The 20,637-nt window shown below is 41.0% G+C and overlaps 1 long non-coding RNA gene across 7 annotated transcripts in view; it reads right to left on the reverse strand.

Annotated features, from left to right (window-relative positions):
- Positions 1–20,637, reverse strand: part of LOC141582124 (uncharacterized) — a 41,734-nt gene that overhangs the window by 15,565 nt on the left and 5,532 nt on the right. Inside the window, exons 3-8 of one of the 7 annotated variants that reach the window (XR_012514961.1) lie at positions 18,123–18,236; positions 13,298–13,408; positions 8,311–8,345; positions 7,196–7,283; positions 4,549–4,656; positions 128–266 (exon numbers count right to left, since the gene is read on the reverse strand). This is a non-coding gene — a long non-coding RNA (uncharacterized LOC141582124). Of the gene's footprint in view, positions 1–127; positions 267–3,519; positions 4,657–4,748; positions 7,284–8,310; positions 8,346–13,297; positions 13,409–18,122; positions 18,237–18,647; positions 18,931–20,637 lie in introns of those variants that run through there. The other 6 variants (XR_012514962.1, XR_012514963.1, XR_012514959.1 and 3 more) reach the window with 6 other exon arrangements.

The following is a 20,637-nucleotide window of genomic DNA, read 5'->3' on the forward strand; positions in this document are numbered from 1 at the left end:
TGCCACATATAGTATGCACCTATGCAACAACCCTGCATGATCTGCACATGGACCCTAGAACCTAAAGTACAATTCAAAAAAATTAAAAAATTTAACAAAGTTCTTTAAAACTTCTAACATTTGCATTAGAAGATTGATTAGAGAAAGGACACATTTGCATATCACTGGGACGGAGGTTTCATTGGTTCTCACACTCAGGGTTCTAAGATGCCATGATCGTGACATGCAGCAGTCACAGATCTCAAGGATCACTGGAGCTCTCCAACCTGCCTCAAAAGAAAGCAGAAAATGCTGAAGGTCTCGGCTAAGGGATTCACAATCTAGGACTTGGGCTTTAGCCTGTGAATCACCTTCCAGTATGTTGTCCTCAATTTGTAGAGTTGTGACACAATGCTACTTTTCAGCTCCCAGAACATCTCAAATGACACCACAGGCTGCTCCCCTAGGCTCCTAAGCCTTGCTGTGTCTCCTAGTCTTAGTTTGGAGAGCCATGGTGGTTCTCAGTCACCCTCAGAGTATGTGAGGCAGACACCCCAGCCAGTTTATAGTGGAGCCACAGAAAAATGGGAGACTTAATGAGGCTGTGTGAGGACACTGGGAATATGAAGTATAAAGGACTGAACCCATATGTTCTGGCTTCAACATTTTTCCCAATCACCCAGTTGTGCACCCACTCAGGACTCAATTTTCCTTTTGTTCAGTGATGCCTGTCAAATAAGCTTTAAATAAGTTTCCATAGATTAGGGAGATCTGGCTCTTAGCTTAACAGGTTCAATGAAAGACTTCACATGACTGATTATCTGTGAGAAATGAACCCTGATTTCCTGGGGTTGAGAATATTATGGATTTTATAATGCCTTCACATTTCAGTCCACATTTATTTTATGAATATGCTCCAAAATTTTATTCGTTTTTTTGAAGACGTGTTCATATTTCAGTCCACCTTTATTCTGCAAACTATGCTGAAAATTATTTTACTACTTTCTAACTCTCTCTCTCTCTTTTGAGACATGGGTATCTCATTTTACAATAAAAATCTGCATTCTCTATCTACTAGATTATTCTTTCAAATGTAAATAGATTTTGTACTATCCATTCCATAAGTAATTTATACTGCCTTTTACTTTGTAATTTACTATATACATTGGTTTATTACACTTTGTGTTTCTATAACAGAATTCCTGAGGTTAGGTATTTTGTAATAGAAAGAAGTCAATGCCCACAATCCTGGCTACTGAAAGTCTAAGATTGGGCAGATGGACCTGGTGAGGGACTCTGATAGAGTTCATTTATTCCAGGAAGTGGAGAAGAAGCAGGCAGGTTCAAAGACATTACGTGGTGAGAGAGAAAGCAACAGAGAGAAACCAGGAAGACAGATTTTTTTTAAAACAACTTGCTCTCTCAGAAACATAATCATTCCTGCTGAAGCTAAACTTCACAACCCCATCTCACCCCAAAAACATGAAGGCATTCCCATGACCCAAACACCTTGGAGTAGGCCCTACCTCTCCACACTGACAAACTGGAGATCAGTTTCAACATGGGATTTCACAGAAAGGAGCCAAACCATCGAACATATGATAGTTTAAGTGATGGTAGCCTCCTCATTTTAAGTTTTATTTTCTCCTTCCCTATCACTTTATCTTTTTTTAATAAACTGAAGATCCAGGAAAAGTTTCAAAATCAGCACTATGAAATAAAATTTTGTTGTAATTATTTAAAACCTAAACATAATGATATTTTCTTAGACTGTGAATCTGGCATTCAATCTATTTCTTGATTTTGTTGGCATTTGTCACTTAGAATTTTCATTCATTATGTTCTTGGAAACTTCAATGCAATATTTCTTTATATTAGATCTTTTATTTGTTCATATATTTGTTAGCTGCACATGTAGTATTTATTATGTTCTAAGAATTGCATTAGAAAGTGAGAATATAGTGGCAAATAAGACCAATTCTGGCCTTACCATTTTAGAATGTACAATTTCATAGTAATATCTACAAATTGAATGAGAATTTGTTGGATATTATGAGGAGCTAGCATAATATTCTTAGAGTGTGTAATAATAACTGTCTGGTCTACAGATGGTGGGAGGAATTTCCTAAAATGCTTTTGTTTGAGGTTTTCTGAAAAGTAATGAATGATTAGGATTTAGAGACATAATCAGCCAGATACTTGGATCTACCTATCTAGATCAGACTTCAAGAGAAAACTAAGAGCTCTAATGAGTTCAGTAACTGAGATATTCAGCACTGTATTCTTCTACCCCAACTTAGTTTAAATAGGTGAGTAAAACACATTGTTTACAATATGAATGCCTTGGATAAATTATGTGAAATGCCAGAAACAAGACACAAAGAACCACATATTGTATCATTTGATTTGCACAAAATGTCTACAATGCACAAATCCATAAAGATCTTAGGTATATATACTTATTTGTAGCTCTAACTCTCACTATGCATATAAAAATAGAGACAATTATAAACAAGAGACAAGAATAACACAGAAGAGAGAATTCTCAGATTTTTCTCAAGAACAAAAACAAAGGTTCTCTAATAACAATTATATATATGGACTGCAATTCTTTCTTTTTCAGATATGGTTGAGCTTCCTTGAAGAGACTACCTAGTTAAGTGTGTTGATTAATGCCCTGCAATGGAGATTGTATTGCTTAGGTAGAGTATCTTTAAGGTCCCATGTAATTGTTTTAAAAGGTATAAACCTTAAAAACTATTTTGAGTTTGTTTCATTTTGTCTTTTAGCCACTCAATAATAAATTTTCTGTGTATTCTTTTCCCAGTGTCGTAGAGACTAGAAGCCCAGAACATCTATTTCTTCATAATTCCTGCCAGCAGAATTTTAGATTGTATTCCACAAATACAAGGCATTAACAAAAGCATTGGAGGGGATAACAGAAGCAAGTATCACTCCTGTTCACGTGGGTGCAGCAAAGAATCACATGGGACAGGACATGCATATGACAGACATAAGGTTTTGCTAGTGACTGTGGACATTGTCTATCAAAATACTCCCACTAGTGCTGCAGAAGTCTGAGAAAATCAATGACTACTTCCCATGTTAACTAAACAATTTTGATCTTCTAGAAGTCACTGGCAGATTTCCTTGGCTTTTTCTTCCTCAGATTTTCTATAAAACAGCTGTTTTATAAGAGCTGTTTCTAAATTCCTATATTAAATATCTTTCTGTTTGCTATAGCTCCAGTGCTTTCTGTCTTCATGGTCATAGCAAGACTTGTTGAGAAAAAATGTGCAAATGACATACCAATAATACAACATGTTTATAAACAGCAACTTTTAATATAATATGCTATATTTTAATTTCTTATTGGTATCACCATTGATGCCATGCTCTACTTCACATGTCAAAAATATTTTAAATTGGCTATAAATATATATGCTTATATTTAATCTGTGAGAAAAAAAATGAAATCATTAGCTTAAGAGCATGAATTATTGTCACTTCTAGGAATCACTTAAGGAATAACTGTAATAGATTGTTGTAATAATTATGTTTTTTTAATTCACAGGTAGCCTTACTGAAGCATATTCTGACTTTTATTTTCAATGGGCTAAACAAACAAAATTTTATGTCTTGATTTTCTCACTTTCAGTTTGTAATACATATTTAATTTCCATAGTCACTGGGTAACTATAACATGGAAAACACAATATTTCTAAAATTAGCTATTTGTGTTTAATATCATTCATTAAATAAAATGTAGTTTTTAAAAGAATTGCCTCTGATGGCAGTGGTGGCCTATCTGGAGCAGCCTCTGTGGGGGTGCCAGCTGCAGTGGGGGAGGCACAGCCAGGGCTGCACACTCCATGGAGCCAGCGGGAGCCAGGAACAGGTGGGAAGCCTGCCCCCTGCTGAGTTGGTGAGGCAGAAGAGCTAGGCTCAGGGACACAGCTGCAGCTATCCAGCTGCAGCTCCAGACTCAGGATCCCTGCACTCTTGGGGACCAGGAAGCGCCAAGTGGCTCAGATGTCTCTGTTCTTACTCCCTGGACTCTGCCTTTCCCTTGGCACCTGCAATAATTTTGGAGGAAAGCTGTGGTCAAGCCCGAGTGCTGTTGCAACCCAGCCAGTTGTGCACATACTAAAGACAGCACTGACAATATCCCCCACCACTGCCTTGGTGTCTTCCAGATTTGGGGTGCCAAGGAGCACAGGAGGGAGACTGGAAGGGGCTAATGGCAGCTTGGCACAGGGTTGCAAGTTCTCCTCTGTGAAAACAGAGTGGTTGAGTTGTACTGAATGCAGATGGTGGCAGGCAGACAGGTTCTTGGGCACAAAGGGTGGGTCCCTGTTGAAACTCAACCTTCAAGCCAGGGATGGGTTACCAGTTCCAGGTGGAGTCTGTGGCTTGAAGTGAGAACTTATGGTGCTTTTTTTGGCTCATCCACGGCCACCTATTGATCAATCAGCACTCAATTCCTCCCTTCTGAGCATATAAAAACCCCAGACTCAGCCAGACTCACACAGACATCGGCACTACCAGCTGCAAGAAAGAGCTACTCACTTTGGATCTCTGGTGAGCTGTTTTGTTGCTCAGTGAAGCTTCTCTCTGTCATGCTCACCTTCCAGTTTTCCACTCATTCTACTTGGACGTTGAACAAAAACTCAGGACCTGCCAAATGATGGGACTGAAAGAGCTATAACACAAACGGGGATGAAACATGGCCCCTACTCATCACTAAAAGGAGCGAAGAGAGAAGAGCAGTGGCCCTTTTGGAAGCCTAGATCTAGGTGCTCCCCAAGCCAGGGCTGACACTCTTTGAGGCTCTGCAGTTTCTGGTGTCTCCAAGCTGCCTGGCACCCACAGTGGAAGCTAATTTTAACACACCTGATCCAGCCACAGCCTCACTGGGTGCCAGCACCTGTGCCAGGGCCTAGAGCTGCCCACTCTGCCACAGCTGGCACACCTGGCTGTGAGCAGTGGCCAGAACCCACACTGGCTTACACACACCTCACTGCTCTATGCCTTGCTCACTCTTGGCAGGCACAGAATCTGAGCTGCTAGCATGAGCCAAGCACAGCCTGCTGGGCCTAGTGGATGGAACCAGCCCCGTGACCTGAAAAGAGCTCAAGCAAAGATGCTACCAGCCACAGATGGAAAGGTGGCTGGTTCTGAGCTGGAAAAGTGACACCCTAAGGATCCTGTGACCCTTCCATCATATTTTCTACTTTGAACTCGAGAAAAAATATGTAAAATTAAAAGTCCAGTATTAAAGGCAACTGATTCCATATTTCTGTTAATATCTACAACTGTTATTTAAAATCTGTTCTAAATTTTTAAATTATACCTTGACATTGTTCAATTTTATGTTTATAATTAGGATATGCTTTAAATTATTTACTTTGGCTTTCAAGGAAATTTAAATATTACACAGAAATGTGACACTAATAAAAAACAAATATGCTTTCAGAGTAGTTTGATTATTTAGGACACAGGACTATTTAATTATTCTAGTCTCCTAGATAGCAGCTCAATATATTTTTCATACTTTACTGCACCATTCTGTGATACATAAAATGTAAAACTAAAGATATATATTAAATTGTACTTGAGACTATTTTATTTCATTTGATGCATTAATAAAAATTCAGGTTAGCGTATACATGACTATTTTAAGCAACATGAATATGTTTCCATTGTTAATGTTTTTGCAATATAATACATAAGGTGTATAGTTCTCTATGTGAACAGATATAAGTTCAATGTGAGCATTAAATGTCAAATTGTATTTTATTTAACTCATATAATTAAATTTCATGGTAAGGTGTTGAGGTATTATCTGATGATATTAAAATAAATATTAAAATGTTAATGAAACAATTTTCTTTGAAAAGTGTTTAAATAATTTTTTAAAATAGCATGCTCTTCTTGTCTGTAAATGCTATGGAATTTAAAGTTATCTTTTTATGTCTAAATGTTCAAAGACCCTCAAATTAACAACCAATTTAAAATTTGTAGTTTTCTTGAAGGTTTTAGTAGCAGGCAACTTTTATAAAATGCAGAATGTGAATTGAAGATTTATGTGTCTGTAAAACTCATTATGGAAATAGGTTCATAGTGTTCCATCAGAAAACAGCACCTGCTTTTGTTTAAGTTCTATTTTGTGAGAAAACAAATTTAATCTATTGCAGAACTAATCCAGTTACATGCATTTTGTGAAATATAATACATAAAAACAAATTATGGAAAATTTTGACTCAGATATTCCTGTTTCTGTAAAGCTTTGCCTTTCATTCTCAACCAAATATGTTGCTGATATCATGCTTATCAAAAAACATAATGTTTCATGAAGTTTGTATCTTAAAAAGAAACTTTACAATTGTTATTTTTTTTACTTTTATTTTGAAAAACATTTTATAAACTTAAGGAGATGATAATCTGAATGTAATTTACAGGATAATGCACCACATTAAAAGTAGAGGGAAGAAAGTGAAAAATATATTCAATAAACCAACTTGCAATTCTGGATTGTTCCTAAATATAGTAAGCTTTTGTAGCCAAATAAAAATTGATGGACATAACTTTTTTTTAAATCAAACCCTACTCTATATAGACATCTGAGGTTTTAGAGACTAGAGAAAACCATATATAACAGACAGAATTTTAAAGAATAAATGAGACATTCTCTTTGCGTGGCCTGAGCTATATTTAGTGTTTAAAATATGCATATGTAATATTTTCTATTAAATTATTAATTTGCACATAGACATATACATTATACAAAAATAGGTTCAAGTTTGATTTGATAATCAAATGTTTTTCTCAATTTAAATGAAGGACTTTTTAGGGCTAGAATAATATTTTAGATTAAATCATTGATATCTTTCTAATGACAACATGTCATAGTGGTTCATTTTTAGCGTTTTGCAAACATGTTCTTTTAAAATTTTCCAAATGCACATATGAAGTAGAGATTACAATGAACCTCCATGCAACAATTTCCCAACTATCAGCGCTTTCTTCTGTAGTAACAGATGATCTACTAATCTCATCTTAACATCTATATTAGCTTTGACATTCATTCTGAAACCACAATGTGGGATAAAGTTTCCATCTCAGTTTTGAAGCAGATGTTGGAGAAAAGCATGGCCAAACCACAATGAAACTCTTCAAGTTTCTCTGCAAAATGGTACAAATCAATTTTTCTTACTTTTTTTGGCCAAAGCCGGTTGCCAAAGGTGGCCAGGTTCAGCTCAGTTGGCGTGGAAGTCTTCTCCCTCAGTGAAGCACTGCAAGTCCTGTGGCAATGGTTGGGATGTATTAATTATTTTCCAGGGAGCATAGTGAATAAATTATAAATTTGTCAGTCGACTTGAACAAGAGCAACATTATTTTTTGGAGTCTTCCTATCCAAGGATATAGCATTTATTTTCAATTTGTTCAAATCCACTTTGTGTGTCTTGGGAAGTTTTCTTACTTATGTAGCAAAACAACAACAACAACAATAACAACAACAAAAATGCTTTTGTTACATATACTGTTTAGATAACTTCTCATTATTATAATTATTATTATTATTATAATTTTGTTTTTTTGAGACAGAGTTTCACTCTTGTTACCCAGGCTAGAGTGCAATGGCATGACCTCGACTCACTGAAACCTCTGCCTCCTGGGTTTAAGTAATTCTCCTGCCTCAGCCTCCCGAGTAGCTGGGACTACAGGCTGTGCCACCATGCCCAGCTAATTTTTGTATTTTTAGTAGAGATGGGTTTTTACCATGTTGACCAGGATGATCTTGATCTCTTGACCTCGTGATCCACCCGCCTCAGCCTCCCAAAGTGGTGGGATTATAGGCATGAGCCACTGCACCTGGCCTCCTTTTTATTATGTCAGATAGAACTTATGATTGTCTTTTGAATTTAAACCATTTTTATTTTATTGTTTTTATTAACTTTTTAATTGCAGCAGATTTTTTTATAAACAACAAGCAGTATGAGAGGCAATATAAAATGTGCAAATAAGTAAATATGTGTTCATGTTCTTAAGCAGCTCATAATTACAAAAGACATAAGATATTATCTAGTTAGTGACACTTTTAATACTACTTAAAATAGTAGGTAACAAATATATAAAATGGTTTGACTATGAATGTGATTGATTTAGACATATGTTCCTCTGTGGAGCAATGTATTTAATTGAGCTAAGTAGATTAACAGTGTGTGGCTCTTTATTATTCCCCAAATACCTCTCATGAACTACAAAACAGTATTCAATAATATAAATACATATGTGAGAAAACATTTTTCTGACCAGTGGCATACTTACAGAGTTTTAAATAAATATGGGATATATTCAGGATGCTGTGGAACAATAAAAATTTGATTAAATTATTTTGTCATCGAGGCTAAAGTTTAGTGCTAAATATTTTATTTTAAATTATCTGAAGATAAGAATTTAATAATATTGGACACTGTTAGAGTAGATCTCAATCATTGGCACTAAAATACTTACCGCTGTCTGCTGAACTCTGAAATCTTACCAGTATTACTTTTCTTGTAAGGTACAGCTTAGGGAAGATTGGCCCCATTGCCATGCAAAGAGAGGTAAAGTGAGATTCTACTCAAAGCAACCTTGAATTTGAAACTGGGTCTTCCACTGTTTCAAAGCTGAACTGTAGGTCCAAATGTGTACATATTTGGACATCATTATCTTCATCAGAATCCTCAGGCATGTGTCCTCAAGGGCTTGTGTGTCGGCAGTACTCAGCATAAAGTTATTTCTCATTATGGCAAATTATAATTAATTTGCCAGTATATAATTCATTATCAAGATAAAGTTATTTATCATTATGGCAAGGACAAATTTAGAAGACTTACTAAATTTACTTCTTTGTTTCCCCAGCTGGAAACAGTCAATAGCTACTGATATCACCAGTGTGATACCTTGGCTGAATACCTTGGCTGTGTTAACTGCTTTGACTCAACATGCAGCAGAGGTATTGGTGTACTGCACCTCGAGATGCTGAAATATGGCTGAAGTTCAGGGTCACTGGCCCAGGCCATCCACTGAGGTCATCCCATGCGGCATCAGCCACTGGTTCCGATGAACCCACCATCACTACACTTCTCATCAATCACCAGTCACTAGACTGAGAATTGTGTGAAAGCTGGGATCCTATTTTACTCACCTCTGTGATCATGGTTCTTAGCTAAGGGCCCAGCACAGAGAGGCCTCTCAGCAGTGTTCATCCATGACTGAATAAAATTGATCAGAAACCTCCGACTCTTTCACCTACATTTCTGCCCCCTATGTCTTGTAAGGATGCTCTTTCTCTCAGAATGCTGCAAATCCCCTTCCCTAAAGAGGCGCCTGCCCTACACCATCGTGGCCCCAGGATCCTCTCCTGTGGGAGCTTGAAGGAAGACAAGCCTGTTCTGAATTTTTTTTTTTGTTTTTGTAGGTGGAGTGTCGCTCTAGTTACCCAGGCTGGAGTGCAATGGCATGATCTCAGCTCACTGCAACCTCTGCCTCCTGGGTTCAAGCAATTCTCCTGCCTCAGCCTCCCGAGTAGCTGGGACTACAGGCGCACACCACAATACCCAGCTAATTTTTTTGTATTTTCAGTAGAAATGGTCTACCATTTCATGTTGACCAGGATAGTCTCAATCTCTTGATCTTGTGATCCACCCACCTCGGCCTCACAAAGTGCTCAGATTATAGGCGTGAGCCACTGCACCCAGCCAATCTGAAAATGTTCTCTTACACCTCCCCCTGTCATTAGGAGCAATGTCCTCTGACATACCCTCCCATCTTCCAGGCTGCCACAACACGTCAGTTGGGTAGAACTACCGTATCTTGTTGAAATGATCTGTGTGTGTTCTTCCACTCACTGGCTTGTGTTTTTTTAGAGACATTAAATACCTGAATCACAAGTGCTTAGCCAATATAAAGAAAAGTAAATAATAAATATTTATGGGAAACTTCCCTCAACTGAAGATGCAGAAGAATAGTATAAGTATCACTGTTTCATATACAAGCAAGGGACACTTACTCTGGCACCTGACCCAGGACAGAGCTGTTTGATTAAGAATGAACATCTCCAACCTTTCTCCAAGCACGGTTATTCCCTCTAACCCACACTGACCTGAAGAGCATCCACTGCTACGGCAGCCCCGAGGTCGAGGCTCCTGGGTCTGGGGTGGGGGCTCACGGTCACATCCTCCCGCTCCTGGAGTTGAAGCTGCCCCTCACTATAAACCAGCTCTGATCTACCCTATGCCTCTCTGGCCAGAGGCAGGAGATTCCCGTGGAGTAAGTTTCCCAGTCCCCACTGCTCAGCTCATGCTGCTCCTTGAGAATTTAAATGATCACAGGCAGTGCCCATTTCCCTTCAGGCTTCTGTCCCAGTTTTCCCTTATTCTCCCATTCTTTGGTTTTCATCTACCAATGGCTTGTCCTTTGGGGATTATTCTCATCCCCTAAACCTGCTGAGTTTCTTTATTCCACCTGTTCCCTGATCTCTGGGATTCCAGTGTGTAGACTCAGCTCAGCCTTCTGCAGGAGACACACAGAGTCAGGTCTCAGCTGAAGGTCCCAGGCAGTATTGAAAACCATCTCAATTCCTCAGAGATGCAGAGAAAACAGAGCAGGAAGTGACCTCGGAGAGGTACAAAAAGCCCCTACCTTGCTGATGAGGAACCTGAAGCCCAGAAAGACTGAGACTCTCCCAGGCTCCCTCCCTCACCACTTGGTGGCAGCAGATCCCACACAAGCCTTGGCCTAAGCCTCCCTGTGCAGAGCAGGTAACTCACCCTCCAGAAGCTCACTGCTGCTTTTCAGAAACTTTAGATGAAAAACAGCAATGTCCACTGTGATAACAAAAAGAGTAAAAGCCCCTTTCTTTGGACAAACCCTTTATCACAGTTCTATAGTCCTGGTGTTTACACTCGGTCAGCTGTCATTCACTAGCTGCTAGATTGGGGCAGGGAGCACGTAGGTTTGAATAGCGTTTCACACAACCCTGCTTTCCCGGCCTGGGCTCTCAGCTCCTCCATTCTTCTTCAAAAACTTTCTTCTGCTCTAACTGCTGGAGAGTCCAGGCCCTCATGTGAGTCATTTCTCCATGAAGATCCCTGTTATTTTCTTCCTCTCCTGGAGATAGAGAGGGCAGAGATTGGTTCTGGGTCTCCACAGTCTTAGGTTTTCTCCTAAGCCAGCCAGGGCAGCTGAAAGGAATCATGACTGCGAGAGGTCAGGACAGTGAAGAGGAGCACGGGCTCACAAGGACAGCCCCTCGTGGAGATGGTCAGGACCATGACACCAGCAATATCTGACCAATTCTGCTGGGATGATGCAACAAGGATTAAGTGGAGGATGCCGCCATGAGGAGAAAGGGGAAGAACCAAAAGAGTGGGGGAAGAAGAAAAATAAAATGTTTTCAATAACGATAGAAAAATATGCAGAGCCCAGAGACAAAGCCCCCTGTCACAGAGGGTTAGTTCCAGGCTGAGGAGCCCAATCAAGAAATTCCTGCTGGACTTTGCTCAGCCCCATTTCAAAATGGTTTTGGATCAGTGACTTGGTTCCCTCCACTTTCCCTCTTTTTGAACAAGAATCACTAGCGTCGTTTCTCTGTGACTGTCCCACCAGTGCACATTGAGGACAGATAAGCTGTTTGTTCAGTTTCACAGGTCAACAGAGGTAAGGGAATTATATCAAGGATCTGTATTTGGGCCAGGCACGGTGGCTCATGCCTGTAATCCTAGTACTTTGAGAGGCCTAGGGGGATGGATCCCCTGAGGTCAGGAGTTTCAGACTAGCCTGGTTAACAGGGCAAAACCCCTTCTCTACTAAAAATACAAAACAATTAGCTGAATCCAGTGGTGCATGCCTGTAATCTCCGCTACTCAAGAGGCCGAGGCAGGAGAATCGCTTGAACCCAGGAGGCAGAAGTTGCAGTAAGCCAAGATCACACCCCTGCACTCCAGCATGGGTCACAGACCAAGACTCACTTTCAAAAACAAAAACAAAAAAGAATCCGTACTTAATGGACACCCTCAGAAGCCTCATTCACACTTGGTGTAGATGATTTAAATGAGATTTTAAACTTTTGATCAGATTAGAGCTACATGACATTTTTCACTTTGAACTAATGCATTCATGACACGAAACTTGGAAACCTTAGGTGAAAGGGTGAATGTACTTTGCATCTGTGAGGGATGTGAATGTCTGGGGAATAGAAGTTAAACTGTGATAGGTAGAATTTCTAAAATGGTCTCCAAACATGCTGTACCCTTATCTCTGGAACCTGGTAAGCTGATAAGACATTCCTGTGATTACATTGTTACATGGCAGTCATATGACTTTAAAGAGTGATATGGTTTGGCTCTGTGTCCCCACCGAAATCTCATGTTGAATTATAATCCTGAGTGTTAGAGGCGGGACCTGGCAGGAGGTTATTGGATCATGGGGAAGGTTTCTAATGGCTCAGCACCATCCCCCAAGTGCCATCTCATGAGAGTTTCCATGAGATCTAGTTGCTTAAAAGTATGTAGCACTTCCCCCCGCTCCTCTCTCTCTCTCTCTCCCATTGGCCATGTGAAGATCGTGCCTGCTTCTACTTCCACCATGACTGTAAGTTTCCTGAGGCCTCCCCAGAAGCAGAAGCCTGCACAGCCCACAGAACCATGATCTGATTAAACTTCTTTCTTTACAAATCACCCAGGTCATTAATTATACACTGCAAGAACAGACTAATACAAAGGCTGTGCTTTCCTGAGTGCACCAGATCTAATCACATCACTCCCTCAGTGTCAGAGATTTCTCTAGTGGGTAGGAAAAGAAAAAGTCAGAGAGAGGATAGGAGCTGCAGAAGAATTCCATGGGCTGTTGTTGGTTGGAAGATGGGAAAAGTGAGAAAGAATGCAGGTGGCCTCTGGAGTCAGGGTGTCTCCTGGCTGAGAGCCAGGAGCACTGAAAAAGGGATCTCAGTCCTCCACCCACAAGAAAAGGAATTCTGCCGATACATCTGTAGTAAACTTGGAAGAGTAGCCTGATCTCTAGATGAAAAACACAGGCAGCCCATAACTGGATTTCAGCCTCCTAAGACCCTGATCAGAGAACCCAATCTTTCCTGATTTCTGTAGTTTCAAACCACTAACTTGTTATAATGCGTTAATAGGTAGCAACAGAAAACTAGTTACAGGTGCCTATCTGTACTCTTTTTATATTTTCACATACATGTATGCTAATCCCTATAGGAACAAAAAAGAAGAAAAAAAAGCAAGGGACTACATTAAAATGTTATACTTACCTTTGTGGGAGCACTGTAAGGGCTGTTGCAGAGCCCTTGCAACTAGAAGAAGATAACGAAGGGCATTTCAGGCAGGTGAGAAGTGTCTTTTCCATGTTACCAATCCAAATTCTGAAAGAAAAAAAAGATGGTAAAATATTTAACTCCCAGCCAGGTGTGGTGGCTCATGCATGTAATTCCAGTATTTTGGAAGGCTAAGGTGCGTGGATCACCTGAGGTTTGTAGTTGGAGAGCAGCCTGACCAACATGGAGAAACTCTTTGTCTACTAAAAATACAAAATTAGCCGGGCGTGGTGCTGCATGCCTGTAATCCCAGCCAACTCGAAAGGCTGAGGCACAAGAATCACTCGCACCCTAGAGGTAGAAGTTGCAGTTAGCTGAGATTGCACATAGCACTCCAGCATGAAGGCTCATGCCTCCAATCCCAACACTTTGGGAGGCTGAGGAGGGCAGATCACCTGAGGTTGGGAGTTCAAGACCAGCCTTACCGACATGGAGAAACCCTGTCTCCACTAAAAATAGAAAATTAGCTTGGCATGGTGCTGCATGCCTGTAATCCCAGGTACTCAGGAGGCTGAGGCAGGAGCATTGCTTGAACCCAGGAGGCAGAGGCTGCAGTGAGCTGAGATCATGCCATTGCACTCCAGCCAGCACAACAAGAGTGAAACTCCGGCTCAAAAACAAACAAATGTAACTCTGCATAACATTATCTGCAAATTCATCATCTACATTTCTAATAGAAGGATTTTTTTTTTAGCGCTTTCACTTGTGCCCACTGGACAAGGTTTGATTGCAACTATCTGCTACCAGCATAGACGAACCAATTCAAGGAGAGCAACAAATGGGACTAACTACTAAGTTCCCATAAAGAAAGTCCTTAAGAATAAAATCTTTCCTCTAGTTGACACAAGATTAAGACAATGGTCCATTACATAAAATCCCAATCTAATAAAAGCTGAAATGTAATGTTGTCTGTTTCCCAAATTTTAATTTTGTTCAGGCTCTGTCATGGTGACCAGGGATTGGAAAATGACTGCAAAGAACCTCTGGGGAATCTGGGGAGGGAAGAAAGGTAGTCTGTATTCTAAGAGGGGACTGAGGTGATGGCTACAAAATTCTACATATCTACGGAAATTATTCAATTCTACATTTGTGATTACTGACTTTCATTACAAGTAACTTGTTCAATAAAATTTCTGGTTTCTACTCCAACCTGCAAGGAGCCAGGAGGTCACCACTTGTCCTTACAACAAGAAAAAAGCTGAACAAACTGAAAATTATCAAATCTTATTAGCGGGTCTAGAAGAGAGGTCACAGGGCAAATTGCCATGCTGAAAACAAGACAGACAGGCAAATACAAGGAACAGAAGTTGCTGAAGCCAGCACTTAAATGGTACTGACAGATTACTAGAAGCTGAGGGTGGCCTGCCTTGAGCATTCAAAACTCCTTGGGGCCCAGATTTAGTGGGGATCTCACATTTTTCTAAGTTTTATCACCTGGAGCCCAACCAGGTTCTCATAGTAAAGATCAGAAGAAAAATGCCCACAGAACTGACACTGCCGACTTCAGCACTAATTATAAAGCTACAGTAACCAAACAGTGTGGAAATTGGTGAAGAAAGAAAAAAAGCAGACAAATAGGTCACTAGAAAAGAATACAGAGCTCGGAAATAGACTAACCTTTGAGAAAGGCACGAAGGCAATTTAACAGGCAAAGGATAGTCTTTTCAACAAATGGTGCTAGAATGACTAGATATCCACATGTAAAAAATAAATAAATCTAGACACAGATTTTACACCTTTCACAAAATGGATCTTACACTTCAATGCAAGGTACAAAACTGTAAGACTCCTAGAGGATAACATAGGGGAACATCTAGGTGACCTTGGGCATAGCGATGACTTCTCAGATACAATGTCAAAAGCACAACCCAGGAAAGAAAAAATTGATCAGTTGGACTTCATTAAAATTAAAAACTTCTGCTCTGGGAAAGGCATTGTTAAGAAAATGAATAAGCAAGTGATAAACTGGGAAAAAATATTGGCAAAATACAGCTCTGATGAAAGACTGGTGTCCAAAATACATAAAGGACTCTTAAAACTCAATAATAATAAAGCAAACAACCCAATTTAAAAATGGGCAGAAGATCTGGATACTCCACCAGAAAAGACATACGGATGGCAAATAAGCATATGAAAAAGATGCTCAAAATCATGTGTCACTAGGAAATTGCATATTAAACCAAAGAGATGCCACTACACTATAATATATACCTAATAGAAAGGCTCAAATCCAAACAAGTGACAATACCAAAGGCTGCCAAAGTTGCAGAGCAGCGGGAACTCTCATTCACTGCTAGTGGAAATGCAAAATGCTAGTCACTTTGGAAAACAGTTTGGCAGGTGTTTTTGTTTTGTTTTGTTTTGTTTTTGTTTTTGTTTTTTGCAAAGCTAAAAATAGCCTTGCCACATAATCCTGCAAATAGCAGTTTTAGGTATTTACCACAGTAATGTGAAAACATGTTCACTCAAAAACTTGCATCCAGGTATTTACAACAGTTTTCTCATACTTGTCAAAAACTGGAAATAACCAAAATGTCCTTTACTAAGTTAATGGCTAAACAAACTGTGGTATATCTGTGCAACAGAATATGATTCCGTTATAAAAAGAAATGAGCTATCAGGCCATGAAAAGACATGGAGGAACTTTAAATACATAATGCTAGGAAGAAACGAGTCTAAAAACTCTACACACTGTATGATTCCAACACTAGGACATTCCAGGAGAGTCAAAATGGTAGAGATAGTGAAATGATCAGTGATTGCCAAACGTGGAGGAGGGATGAATTGTTTGAACACAAGGAGGTTTTCAGTAGTGAAACTCTTCTGTGTGATACTGTACTGAGGATTCATGACACTAGGTAATTGTGAAAACCCACAGAACTATAAAACTCAAAGAATGAACCCTAACGTAAACTATGGAGTTTAGTTAATAATAACATACCAATATTGATTGATCAATTGTAAACATCTATCACACTAATGCAAGATACTAATGATAGAGGAAATTGTGTTCCAGAGGACAAGAGAGAATAGGGGAATTCCCTGTGCTATCAGCTCAATTTATCTGTAAACCTAAAAGTACTCTAAAAAATAATATCTATTAAATTTTATTAAAATTCTGACATGACAGCCTCAAATCAAAATGTTGGTGGCATCCTGTTACTGTGTGGTTAATAATGGGCATTGGGGTGGATCAACCTGGAGTCAGAACGGTCAGAGATAGCAATGCCTGTGCCTTCAACCTCTGGCTCTGCGGGTGTCCCTGGAATCCAGAGAGCAGATCAGCTGGCTTGAGACAGCCTCAGTGCTCCAGATAGTGCAGGCTTCTGGTAAGGACAGGGAAAAATCACTCAGGGCAGTAATATGGCTGACATAGATTTTATTTTGGACGTGGGTGAATCTTGAAGTCTAAAAAGTATTTAACTTAGAAGACAGATACTCTCTGCTCATGATGTTAAGAACAAATTTAGAATTGTTGTTAAACTTACATCTTTATTTCCCTAGCTGGCCAGGACCTCATCAGGAGCTACTGATGTCACTAGTGTCCTCTGATCACCTTGGCAGTGATAACTGTTTTGACCCAACAGAAAACTGAGGTGTTGCTTGTACCTAAGATGCTGACACCTGGCAGAAATCCAGGGTCACTGTCCCAGAGCAAGTCAGCCAGCTGTTGATTAACAACCAGAAGGGGGACCCGGTCATCCACTGAGGTCATCTCCATGCAGCATGAGCCACTTGCTCTAATGAAGCCACCATCACTACATTTCTCATAACTCGCTATTCACCAGACTGAGAGTTCTGTGAAAGCTGAGATCATATCTACTCATCTCTGTGTTCATGATTCCCAGCTTAGGGTCTGGCACTAAGGAAGGTCTCAGCAGTGTTCACTGAAGATAGGATAAAACTGACTATAGATATCCAATCCAATCACCAACAATCCTCTCCAAAATGTCCTACCAGGAATGCTATAATTTCTCCCAAGATGCAGCAAGCCCCCTTCCTACACCTGTAGACCCCTGCTCTACACCAGTCACATCCCAGGATCTTCTGTGGGACACTGGAAGAAAAACGGGACTACTCTGAAGAATTCCTCTTATGGTTCCCCTTATCATTAGGAGCAATGTCTTCACCTACACTCCCATCCTCTGGGCTGCCATGACACCCCACTTTCAGAGAACTACTATATTTTCTTGAAATCATGTCATTGTGTTCTTTCTCTCATGAGCTTGAGTTGCTTGGGGAAACACTACTATTTGAACCCCAAGTACACCCAGTAAATACTCATATCATATAGAGACCTTCCTCAACTGAAAGTGCAGAGGAATAGTGTAAGTATCACTGCTTCATATACTGGCAAGAAACACTTACTCTGGCACCTGACCTAGGGCAGAGCTGTTTAATGTAAGAACAGACATCTCCAACCCTTCTCCAAGCATGGTTCTTCTCTAACCCACACTGACCTGAACAGCATCCACTGCTATGGCAGCCCCGAGGTGGAGGCTCCTAGGTCTGAGGTGGGGCTCAGGGTCAAATCCTCCCCCTCTTGGAGTTGGTGCTGCCTCTCACTATAAACCAGCTCTGATCCCCCCTTTGGCTCTTCCTCACCAGGGTCAGGAGACTCCTGTGGATTAAGTGTCTTGCCCAGTCCCCGCTGCTCAGCTTGCGCTGCCCCTCGACTGGCTGAATGATCACAGGCCCATTGCCCATTCCCCTGAGGCTTCTGGCCCAGTTTGTCCTTAATCTCCCCTGCTTTGTTTCTCACCTGTTCTAGCGCTGACTTGTCCTTTACAGGTTCTTCTCTTTACCAAAACCTGCTGACTTTCTTCCATCTGTTCCCTCAGTTCTCAGCTTCCCAGGTGTGAACTCAGCTCAGGCTCTGAAGGAGAAACACAGGGGCCAGAGTCAGGAGTCAGACCCAGAGAGGTCAGAGGCAGGTTAGAGGTCCAGGCAGTGTTAAAGACCATCTCAGTCCCTCAAGGACTCAGAGAAAACTAAGCAGGAAGGGACCTCAGAGAGGTACAATTAGCACCTACTTTACTGATGAGAAAACTCAAGTCCAGAAAGACTAAGACTCTCCCAGGCTCCCTCATCACCCAGTGGCAGCAGATATACCACGAAAGCCTTGGCCTCACCCTCCCTGTGCAAAGCAGGTAACTCATCCTCCAGAAACTCGCTGCTGCCTTTCAGAAAACTTTAGATCAAATACAGCAATTTCACCTTGCAAAAAGAGTAAAAGGGTCTTTCCTTGGACAATTCTTTATCATGGTTCTATAGGCCTATTACTTACTCCCAGTCCGTTGTCATTCACTGGCTAGCAGTTTGGGGCAGGGAGCATGTGAGGATTAAACAGTGGTTAACACAACCCTGCTTTCCCAGTCTGGGCGTTCAGCTACTCCATGCTTCCTCAGGGAGTTTCCTCTGCTGTAACTGCTGGAGAGTCCAGGCCCTCACGTGGGTCATTTCTCCATGAAGATCCCTGTTATTTTCTTCCTCTCCTGGAGATAGAGAGGGCAGAGAATGGCTCTGGGTCTCCATAGTCTTAGGTTTTCTCCTAAGCCAGCCAGGGCAGCTGAAAGCAATCATGACTGAGAGAGGTCAGGACAGTGAAGACGATCTCAGAGGAGCACGGGCTCACAAGGACAGCCCCTCGTGGAGACAGTCAGGACCGTGACACGGGCACTATCTGACCAATTCTGCTGGGGGCGATGGACCAAGGATTAAGCAGAGGATGATGCCATGAGGAGAAAGGGGAAGAACCAAAGGAGTAGGGGGAAATAAGATAGACAATAATGGTTTCAAGAAATGCAGAGCAAAGATCCCAGAAGCAAAGTCCCACAGGATGGAGGGTCAGTCTCAGGCTGTGGATCCTACTTAAGTACCTCCTGCTGGATTTTGCCCAGCTCCATTTCCAAACTATTTTGGATTGGTGACTTTTTTCTCCCTTCCATGTTCCTTCTTTTTGAACTAGAATCACTGTAATTGTTATTCTGTGCCTGTCCCGCCATTCCACATTAGGAGCAGATAAGCAGTTTGTTCAGTTTCACAGGTCGTCAGAGGTAAGGCAATTATGTCAATAATCTGTACTTAATGGACACCCTCAGAAGCCTCATTGACACCTGGTGTGGATGTTTTAGATAAGATTTTAAACTTTGGATCTGATGTGGCCTATGTGACATTTTTCATGTTGAACTAATGCTTTAATGACATGAAATTTGGAAACTTTAGAGGAGAGGATGAATGTATTTTGCAGATGGGGGAATGTGAGTGTCCAACTGTGGTAGATGGAATTTCTGAAATGGTCCCCAAACATGCCATACCCTTGTCTCTGAAGCCTGTTAAGGTGATGAGACACCACTCCTGTGATTATGTTTTTATGTGACAGTTACATGACCTGAAGATGATGAGGTTACCTGCATGAAGTGGATTGAATCACATCACTCCATACATGACAGAGCTTTCTGTGGCTGGTTGGAGAAGATGAAGTCAGAGAAGGAAGGAGCTTGAGAAGGACTCCATGAGTTGTGATTGGTTGAAAGATAGAAAAGACAGGTAAAGAGGAAAGCAGGTGGCATCTGAAGTCAGAGTATCTCCTGGCTGACAGCCAGCACAGAAAAAGGGCCCTCAGTCCCCCACAAACAAGAATAGAAACATTTTCCAATATCTGCAGTGAACTTGGAATAAAAGCTTGAGCTCTAGAGAAACAGCATAGCTAGCCCATTTCTGGATTTTAGCCTCACATGACCCTGATCAGAAAACCCAGGAAGGAAGGAAAAGAAGGAAAGAAGGGAGGGATAGGGGAACAGATAAACTTACGTGAAGATGAGGATATCCAAGGAAACTTACACCACCGATATGTTCAATTAACAGGAACATGCTAACTAGTTATTAGAGAGACACACTACTATAAATCCATATACTGTTTCCATGGCAGACAATCATTCCTGCTTCTCTGAAACACTTTCTGTCTCCGCCTTGCTGTTGTTAGAGACACTGAGTCTTCCCTTTGGACAAGTTCTGGCACCCACAGGAATGAGATGAGACAGTGAACCCCAGAACACCAGGCCACAATGTTCCCTGCTGCTCCTTGTCCACTCCAGAAGCTGCCCAGCTGCAGGGGAATGTGAGCCTCAGCTCCTGGGTCTGACATCATCCCTTTGCCTTTCTCACTGGGCTTCTCTCCTTGCACTGGCTCCCACTCCCCCAGGAACTGGCAGGTGACCACGTGAAAAGAACACAAACAGGCCACGCCCCTTTCTTTCTCCTCTCAATGCCTGCAG

This window comes from Saimiri boliviensis, chromosome 19 (genome assembly GCF_048565385.1).
Source record: "Saimiri boliviensis isolate mSaiBol1 chromosome 19, mSaiBol1.pri, whole genome shotgun sequence".
NCBI lineage: Eukaryota > Metazoa > Chordata > Mammalia > Primates > Cebidae > Saimiri > Saimiri boliviensis.